This window comes from Magnolia sinica, chromosome 4, assembly GCF_029962835.1.
Source record: "Magnolia sinica isolate HGM2019 chromosome 4, MsV1, whole genome shotgun sequence".
Taxonomy (NCBI): domain Eukaryota; kingdom Viridiplantae; phylum Streptophyta; class Magnoliopsida; order Magnoliales; family Magnoliaceae; genus Magnolia; species Magnolia sinica.
Window position 1 is genome coordinate 39,980,859 of NC_080576.1, and position 10,761 is coordinate 39,991,619.

A 10,761-nucleotide genomic window follows, 5' to 3' on the forward strand; every position below is an offset into this window, starting at 1 on the left:
TAGAAGTTACAATTTTGGCACAATCTGAGCAGGCCGTGCAATGTACCCGGGCCCTACTTGCACTAATCCCTATATTGTTAAATCAATCAAGCCATCCATCACTCATGTCATTATCTCCCCACTAGTTAGACAAGCACATGCATTTCTCATGCAACTCATACCCCTACATATGTTAGCCATAATTCTTTCTTCTTTTTCTCTCCATTTTACCCCTTCATTTACCCCTTTTTTCCTCCCTATCCTAAAATATCTACCACAAAAACTCCCTAACTCCCTCTCATTTCTACCATTTTCTAACAAGAGTAGAGGGGAATTAAGAGAGAGAGAGAGAGAAAAAAAATATTAGAAAAATTAGGGAGAGATTAAGAGAGAAAGGGAGAAGAAAGAAAGAGTAGCAATAGATTAAGAGAAAATAGAGTGTTTAAGAGAGATTAGAAAGAGAGCTTGAGAGGGTTATGAGGGATCAAGAGAGTAAGTGAAAGAGAAAAGTGAGATTAAAGAATATTAGGTGTGAAGAGGAGTTTGGTGGGCCATCCGATCGCCGATCTAAGACGATCCAACCGTCCATACTTATAAGTGAGTCATGGGAGGGTAAAAACCCTCTCCTTCTTTATGATTTTTCTATTTTGGTGGGCCCACAAGGGTGGGACCTACCTTAATCATGTATTGAGTATGTGGTTGACCCCATAGTGATAGGGACCACCCCGATGGCTAGATTTCTTTTCCTTTCTTTTCTTACTCTCATGGTGTTGTGGGATGCACAAGTGGGCCACGCTATTGGAGAGCGTGTTCCGCACACTATTATAGTGTGAACCACTTTGTGTGGCCCACCGTTATATTTATTTTCTATTTAAACCAATTGATTGTGTAAGCACACTTGTATGGTGAAAATACGTAAAAAAAATATTTGATGTGATCCAAAGCTTCTTGACCCCACCATGAGTTGACCATTCAAATGGATGGAGTGGATTTCCTAGGTGGGCCCTGCCTCACCCTTAAAATACAAGAGAGTCAGAGGGGCTATGGCACTGTCGCTGGACGCAACAACGTCCAGAGACAGTTCTCGCACCGTCTACCTCCCAAGGCCACCGTGTGGGCTTCCTTCGTGGACCACTTCATGATGTATATATGTCATCCACACCATCCATCCGATTTCCCTCCTCATTTTAGGCATTGAGCTAAAAAATAAAACTAAAATGAATCTTAGGTAGGCCATACCACAAATACTAAAGGGTTGGGTTACCCATCGTCATTACTTACTTTGCATGTGAGGTTTCAAGTGAGTTTTCACTCATGGGACCCAGATTAATGTATTTCTTAGATCCACACCATCCATCCATCTCTTAACTCATTTTAGCTGTGGACCTTAAAAATCTATCCAATCCAACCATTAGGTGGACCACACCATAGCCGACGGTGGGGCTGGGAGCACCCCTCACGTCAGCCACACAGACATGGGGTGGGGGCGTCCCAGTTGTGGACCCCACCTTGATGTATATGTTTAATCCACACTTTCCACCAGTTTCTCCAGATTATTTTAAGCCATGGGACGAAAAATGGGTCAGATATGAGCCTCGAGTGGACCACAATAAGGCAAACAAAGTCCTACAGTTGGAACTTTTTAAGGTCGACTGTTGTGTGTGTTGGTGATGGACCTACCCAACATTGGACTCCTTTGGTCCATAGAGAGCTGGCCGACATAATGGATGGTATGGATTATCTACTAGTGAACCTCATATAGAAGAAAATAAAAATAAATAAAAGAGAAAAAAAAAAAGGATCACCGAGCATTATTGACAAGTGACAGGAGGGGTTGAAGCCTCATTTGGCTGCCCCCACTCATGGATCCCACTTATGTTTAATCCACACCATCCACCATCTACTTCAAATAATTTCAGGCCATGGGCCAAAATTTAAGGCAGATCTAAGTCTTGAGTGGGTTGTACTAAGAAGAACAATGCCTATTAGTTGAAACCTTCTAAGGCCCGCTTTGGAGTCCCTGATCATCCAAACCAGTTCTAGTCGGAGTCTATCTGACCTCATTAGAGGTGGCCAAGATGGTAGATGGATTAGATCATCCACTTGGGGCCCACCTTAATAGCGTATGTAAAACATACAACAAATATAATAATAATAATAAATTTATAGATGACATGCACGTTGGGCGGTAACCCAACCAATTTTTGAGTATCACAAGTGAGACCCAATCTGATGTTTATATTGAATCTGCACTGCCCACCGACTTCTCAAGATGATTTTAGGCCATAGGCCGAAATATGAGATAAATTCGAGTCTTAAGTGGGCCGCAACAAGGGAAACAAACCATTACTGTTGAAATCTTCTAAGGCCCACCGTGGAGTTCCTGTTCGTCTAAATCAACCCAAATTAGAGCCCAATAAACTCACTCGAGATAGATTATGCGGTGAATGGAGTAAAAGATTCACGTGGGGCCCGCACTGATAATGTATAAAAAAATTAAAAGAAACGAAAAAAGTAAAATAAAATGCCAATACCCCGGTGGGCGGGCGGATGCCCATGCTAGGCGTGGAAGTGGGGCCCACACGTGGGACCATACATGATGTATGTATCATATTCACTTCGTTCATCTGTCTTGTCGTATCATGTTATGCCATGGGCCCAAAACTCAGGCTGAGCTAGTTCTCAAGTGGGTTGCACCATAGGAAAATATGGGGGTAGAAACTTCTTGAACTTAGGATTTCTTGGTTTCGAGATTTCTTGGACTTGCAAATCCTTAGTTTTGAGATCCATTGGTGTAATGTCCCTAACAGTTGTAACTAAAAGTTGGGTCAAACCAAGTTTGACCCGACGAATTTGGAAAGAGAGGAATTCCTCCCGCCAGCGGACGAATTAAACGGACCCGTCCGTTTACAACGGTTGTGGGCCACCATGATCGGCCGACTGGGCAATCCGAACCATCCATCTTGACTCTAAGGAAAGGACGACCAGACCATAGATTCTCTTACACGATTCCAAACTGTCACGAGTGCATGGCTTTGAGCTCAAACCGTCGGGCTATGAACGAACTCGCTACAGTCGACCCAGATTGGACCACCACTTCAACCATTTCGGGCTATCCGAACCATTCATCAACCCAAGAAAACCATTACAGTCATGAATATAAAACCGTAGAGGTCCATACACACGAGCAATTGCACATCAGGTGTCGGGACAAAATACCGCACAAAGCCTGCAACCTGAGATCGCGGCGGCCCTTCCATTCCATCCATGCTAATAATCTGGCTGATCCAAACCGTTCAAACACCTGGGAACAGAGTTCCTACCCTAGCGATGCTGTCCAAATAGGATTCAAGGAATATGTGAATTTGGAGCCCCACCTTCTTTCCGCATGGAAACCGCGTCTCCGAAGGTTCCGTCCGCAAAAGCCCGAGAATCCCGTTCGCAGAGGAGCGACGTGATCAAACCAAGATCCCTGTGGGCCAGGGATCATCAAAAAACCGATCATTCAGAGAGACCATCTCAGATCGAGGGTAGTGGAAGATCGACTGCAAGAAGATCAGCAAACATCTACCGATCGTCCTCTGCTACGTAAACAGAGGCTTCGCAAGGAACGTCTCCAACTTCCTTGCTGCGTAAGCCTAGCTGCGCAAGAAACTTAGCAGAGAATCTCGAGATCTCATGCCTATAAAACCACCGCCCGTCTGACTGTGAAAGAGAAAAAGAAGGAAAAGAAACGTGAGAACGAGGGAGAGTACTCCAGCCGGACAGCAGCAGCAAGAAAGGAAAGAAAAAGAAAAGTGAAAGAAAGGAAAGCGAAAGAAAGGAGAAAGAAGGAAAGAAAAGAGAAAGAAAGAGAAAGAGGAAGAAAGCAAGAAAAGAAAAGAAAAGAAAAGAAAGAGATCAGGCTCATGACAGGTTCAAGCCGATCTTCCGTTTGAATTTTTAGATTTTTACTTTCTTTTCTTTAACAATAGTAGTGGAAAATTTTCCACCATAAGAGACATCTCTGATTCAGGCATAGAATAAGCCATACTACAACCAGAAATTCAATTTGAACTAAGGAAGCCTATCATTAACATAGCCAGAACATAGCCTATTCTAAATAATGTGCAAAATATCCGAATTAGGATAAGGATGGACTGCTTGTTCCTGGCATCAAACACTGGTGATAGACAAACAGGGTAACAACATAAGGTGAGGGTTTTATCTTTTAAGCTTATATTAATTTAAGTTGTTAGATTTATCTTGTCTTTTACATGCTTTCGTGTTATTATAAATCCTTTCTACAAATATTCGTTTTACCATCAATTATTCAATACAAAAAAAGGCAGTTTTACTAGCGCAATTTTTACCAGCGGCCATCTATAACTATCGTTGATAACGAGAATCATCGGCAGTCGTCCAAAAACACCCCTGATTTTATTATGTGGCCGCCAGTTAATATTGGTTATTAAAAAAAAAAAAAAGTGCCGATTGGTTTTTCATTTCCCTCTTTCTTTTCCTCTTTTATAGCTCTCCTTTCTCATCTCTCCCTCCCATCTCGTGCACTTCCTTTTCCGTCTCCCATCTTACCTCCAAATCTCATTCTCTCTCTTATTTCTTTTCCTTTCTTCTCATTCTTGGGTTCTTAGATCAGATCTAGAGGTACCTGCGGACATGGTCATTAACGATGAAGAGAATAGAAGAAATATGAGGAGGCACTTAAAGTACCCTCTCTTTATCTCTATTTTCCTCTTTTGATGGCCAGAAATTAGGCAACAACAATGGCAGCAGCAGTCATGTCTACTACTGTCCATGGCCCCCTACGTGTTTGAAGAAATGCTTCAACCAATATTATCGATTGACAAAGCTAAGGGAGGAATATGTTTTTAGATCTTATATAGGAACTTTTGAGAGCATGGTAAAAATCTCTTTTCTTTTCTTTTTTCTTTTTCAATTCTCTTTATAAAACATCATATCCTTTTGTGGGGTTCTTTTTTTTTTTTTTTCCTGCCTTATTCCCTCAGGAGCTGTTTGGGTTGAGCGCATTTGGGTCAGGGATTCTTTGCATCCATGGATTTTCAAATATTCCTTGTTTCTTTTCTTTTTCTTTTTTTTCTTTTTTCTTTTATTTTTTAAAGGACTTTTCAAATTCATGGATTTCCTAAATCCAACGCCCCCATAAATCCATGGGTTTGGGGCAAATTCAAATCCCCAAAATGAGAGGCTTGCTTAAAAGCAAATCCATTGCAAGACATGCTGTGACATGGCCACAAATACTACCAAATCCTAGTTAATAGTAATTATGTATTAGAGATATTGATCTCTAATACATAACTACTTTTAGCATGTACTCATTATGCATAACTACATAGTTACTCTTAACTAAGATAATATGAAACCATTTTTAGGCATCTACCAAATAGGGCCTGAAGATTTGATGGATAGGGTCTTACAATCTAAAAGAGTATTGATTCTTATCACATCTTCATTGGGTCTCATAATATCAATGATCTAGATCAATGAACCATGGGCTCCACTTGTACGAAGTGGCTGCTTTGGAACAATATTGATGGACTGATGCATCAGAATACTGATAATTGGTATGGCGACATTGAACTAGAAGGCCTTGTTGCATCTATTTTATACTAGTCGGGCTTGTGTTCATCACATTATGGCTGTAGTTTTGCATTTGGGTTTTGTGATGTTGGTTTTCAGGTTATTGGAAGCAATGTTTCTATTCCTTGTGACTTGTTTTTCCTTTTTGATTAACTGATTTTCTACTCATATCTCATTCTTTTCAACAATTTGAGGTAATGTTCAAATAGCTACTGAGGAGGCCTAACTGACATTGAGCAGATTAAAGGGGCTTGTTCTTATCTTTTAGGAAAAGAAAGTGGGTTGTTTTTTTGAGAGGAAACAAGTGATGCTTCATTTTAACTTATCAACTTTAGCTGAACAAATGTTGTAAATTTTTCTTGAGGTTTTCTCTCTGTTAACCCTCTGCTTTGATTCTATTCAATTCCTCACCTATGTCCCTTCTTTCAAGTAATACCATATGATTGTTGTGTTCCAAGAAATCTTGATTGACTTCTATTATGTAGATAGTGTGTTGCATTTCCAAATATAGTGTGGAATTGGATGCGGCAGTCAAGATTACTACTTATGTTCTACTCTTTGTTTGCTCTTGAGAGCACACCGAAACTCCGTATCGGACCTGGACCGCACATCAAAAGTCCGATTACCCCGAAACTATATGGATATGACCGCATTACTGGACTTGACAACTCTCTCAGAAATCAAGTCTTGATTGTGTCTAGAACTACACAACTTGAGCCAGGAGCGAAGAGTGTGAAAAATGTGAAAATATTTAGAAATAAAATCCAAATTTAAGTAATCTGAGTCGTGTCGCTTGCAGGCCAAATATAAGGATTCAGACCGTCAGAATTTGACCCAAATATACCCTCGGATCAGGAGAAATGTCCCACACATGTCAATGTACTTGTGGCCCTGATCGAGTGACCGTGACCATTGAACTGAAGCTGGTCCACCACGGCTAATCTGTAAATCCGATCGGTATGAAAACTCAGCCTGACCTAGATCCATGGTCAAGGAGCTTAAGTCTGACCGCGCGTGGAAAAGGAGCCACCAGAAGTGATCCGTTGGACTAGAACGGCCCATATTTGGATAGAACCTAAGTATACCTTGGCCCTGAGGCCATTCCCATCAAACTTGGGCGTATATAAAGACCTTAAACACCCTCTCTCATATGTCATACGAATTTGTAAACCCTAAGGGAGAGAGAAGAGAAAAGAGAAGGGAAAAGAGAGGAAGTGAGAGAGTGAGTTGGAAGATCTTCCTAGGATTCGATCCCATTACTCCACGCATTTAGCCACCCCCTCTGTATCACAAATCCGACGTTTTCGACAAGCCATTGGTTCCGTAGCCATAGGTCTAAAAGCTATGGCTACGGATATAATCCGTAGCTATAGAGATAATAGATACGGATTAAAGCCATAGCCGTTGCTTCTATAGTGGTCAAGGATTTACGACTACGGATTATATCTGTAGCCAAAAGTTGGGCAAGAACCGTAGCAATAGGCTGAAATTAGCAATAGCTACAGTTTTCAGATACAATGCTACGGTTAATAGCCGTAGCTAATGAATGTATAGATACGGATTAAATCCGTAGCAATATTATTCGTAGTTTAAAATTACATACAGCTACGGAGTTTATCTGTAGCGAAAAGTAGAATGAGAACCGTAGCAAAAAGCTAATTTTAGCAAGAGCTACGGTTTCAACAAAGGGCTACGGTGAATAGCCGTAGCTAATGCTTGTTGTTAATAGAAAATTTAATTAGTAATGGCAGCTCTTACCATTGTAGTACACCCTGATAAATCATTCATTCATTCAATCAAACACAATCATTCATTTTCATTCACAAAAGTACAATGCCAACATAATAATAGTTATATGTCTATTTAAAGTTCTCATTAACAACAAGATCCAATCGGCATCGATAGTAAATACTCATAATCACTTGCTCTTACAACTATTCCCACCTCCGGTGTCTCTTCATTTTCTTCTGTTTCCATTGCCTCGCTGGTATCAATGCCTTTGGTTTTAAGGAACGGTGTGAAACCCTTCTGCTGCAACTCGAGGACCAGATCTGCTCTCTTCCTGTTACTTACAATAATCTCTCCTTCTACCACCCCAATGATGAATCTGACTTTGTTAGACAATCTCAACAGCTTTATTTCAAGATTATCCAACATTACTTTCTTCATGAAAGTAGCAAGTCAATACTACCATCTTCTCAATTACCAAAAAGAAAAAATGGGGGGCCTAAATCAAAGCTCACCTTTCTCTTTATATAGAACTCAAGTCTTAAATGAAAGAATTCTTCAAGAACTGCAAGAAAATAAGGCACGGTGATGAGAAAGCATATATAGATTTAAGAAATTCATAGCAAGTACATAGAATAAGCAAGCTTACTTTGTTCGGGACTATCATATTTCTTGATGACGCCCCTCACGTCGAATGAGCATATCAATGATCTTACCGAGACTGAACATGATGAGCATATCAATGATCTTACCAAGACTGAACATGGCCATCCCAAGACCTGCATTTGACAAGATCGTGACAAAATTTTTCATGATTTGATGCTTCTTAACGCGCCATCTACAGTAAGAAAGATGTTAGAAGAAAATCAGATTCACATGGAAAGAGCAACACATCTAAAATTCAAATTTCTGTCAGAAAAAAAGAAAACTATAATTCCAAGTACCTACTTCCAGTTCATGAAGAAAGACTAAAGATCACATCGAAATCCATCGCTCTCCCCGAGGACCTGAAATTCCAAACTCCCAACTTCAAATTCAAGAAAAAAAAAAAAGCAAAAGAACAAAGCTAAATTCAAATCTCTTTGAAAATCTGCAAAACCCTTCACCAACTGTTCTATACAACAACAACTGTTCAACTAAACCCTTCATACCCCAACAACTATTCCACGCACTTCAAAAATTTGCTACCATTGTTCTATACAACAAGAACATTAAGATATATTTAAACAACAACGGTGAGTGAAGGGCCAATGAATAATCATACATTTTGAACTGTGTTTGGACAAAGATGCTAAAAAAGATTATTTTCTGTTGATCTGAAGAGGCCAGTGAATAATCAGATATGATGCATCATGTGTTCATGAATCTGTAGCTCCACCATTTTGCAGTCTTGGATTAGCATGCATAGATGATGCCTGCAACCTTCTCAATTCCTAAGAAAGTTGGTGGGAGATGAGCTAGCCAGAATGGGCTTGAAGGACCTGTGAAATATTCATGTGCATAATAGTTCTCTATGACGCTATGTATAGGTAATAGAAAAAGAAATTTTGGAAGTAAAAACCTTCAAAAGAGTAGAACTTGTCTCTAGATAAAGATTCATGATAGAGCTGGAATGTTGGAAAGGATTGGCAGATGCATCATTTATTGCTGCAGAAGGTATTTCTTTTAAGAACTTGAGGCAATCCTGGGAAAAAAAGAAAGAAAGACGTCCATGAGTGGACTCTTAAACATTTTCATGTTCAAGAAGCTTTAAGAGAAAAAAAAATGCAGCATATATTGAGGACAAGTTCATTCATACAATGGCAATGAAATAAAGCATGTGAATCACCTCGAAAAAAGTATCCTTGTATGTGCACATAAGTTTTGAATCAAGCTTATATTTTTGTTTAAATGGACCACACCACATGAAACAGATAAAATGTTCTACGATTGAAAATTTCTTGGGGGGCACAAAAGTTTTGAATCAAGCTTATATTTTTGTTTAAATGGACCACACCACATGAAACAGATAAAATGTACTACGGTTGAAAATTTCTTAGGGGGCACAGAAGTTTTGGATCAAGCTTATATTCTTGTTTTCCATTCATCCATGTCTGTATGATCTTATGAACAGGTTGGATGACAAATAAACATCACTGTGGGGTCTAGCAATCCAATTTCCTTAAAATGTCATGTCCACATTCAATTGGAAAAGTCAAACTGCATGTGCAAGATTTTCCAGAGGTGAACTTTGGGAACAAATTCATGATGGCGTCACCAGTGAATGGTCAGGTCACAGAAATGTGAAGGCCAATGGCACCATTGCTAGCAAAACCAAAAACACCTTTTTGTTCGGCCAAACATCATCTCTATCCTTGTAAATTCATCAGAAATTGGGTCAAGTAAAAAGAATTGATGTATTTTTTAAACAGTTAAGATTTATCCTTCAAACTTCATCAGGTTTGAGAAATCAAGTTCTATTTTCAACTATTCTCATCCGAGGAAAACATCAAGATTCATGCATTCCATGTGAAAGCTGACTCCAAATGGCTGGGACAAGGCTACTACTATGATGACAACATGCCTTTACAGTGTATCCTTCTCTTCTGATCGATAAGCTAAAGCAGAAACATTTCAATGCAATATCACAATGTCGCAGAGTCAGATCCATTTATCTGCTGCTACTGGGGCCAACTAAGAGTCTGCACCAAGACAGTGACAAGAAAGGAATGCTAATAATAGTTCATTTATGACCAGAAGACGCTTGTTTTTTGTCCAGTTATGATAGAATTTCATTGTTAGGAAATGAATGAATGACCAGCCAAGTTTTCAAAGAAATCAAAGTTAGATTATGCTGCATTTGGACTAAAATACCCAAGAAAAATTTATCAACAGATAGCTAATCCCATGATATACTACATAAGAAAAGCGTTCAAGAAACGAGGGAATGGAGACTTACTGCAATACATCGACAACACGACCACGGTCCATTAAGAACTCCCGTAGCTGCAACAGAGCATCAAGACGATCAGACAATGCTATGAATTATATTAGTCTTTGTTGCTCGTAGTTGTCACCTTTATCATTACCTTCGCATTCTCCTCTGCTTCCTGCTGAAGTTTCTTTGACTCTTGGACCACCCTTTCCATGATGAGTTCTTGTTTAGCAAAAGAAAAAAGAAAAAGATTCCTCCTTTTCACGCTTCTCTTGTTCAGCTGCTACCCTTTCTGCCTCTGCAGTAGCCAGTCGGGCTTGGAGATCTCGGCACATCTGGTATAAAATGCAAGATAAGGTTAGAGAAGAGGTGAGGTCTGAAAATATTAATATCTTTCTATCAAAACAGTGGGTGGCATTTGAAACAATTGATACTATCAAACATAATAATTGCTAAAATTAAATATATTATTTAAAACATTTGGCTGAAAACCAATCCAACAAACGTCCTTGGTTTTGCTGCAAATATATATAAGCCATCAT

General features: G+C 39.6%; 1 long non-coding RNA gene across 1 annotated transcript; it reads right to left on the minus strand.

The window, feature by feature from the left end:
* Positions 1 to 8,931: 8,931 nt before the first annotated feature.
* LOC131244467 (uncharacterized) lies at positions 8,932 to 10,445 on the minus strand. The gene is made up of 3 exons (XR_009170307.1): positions 10,362 to 10,445; positions 10,244 to 10,290; positions 8,932 to 8,989 (listed from the first exon to the last, which is right to left on the minus strand). It is a non-coding gene; the product is annotated as an uncharacterized LOC131244467 (long non-coding RNA).
* Positions 10,446 to 10,761: the final 316 nt, after the last annotated feature.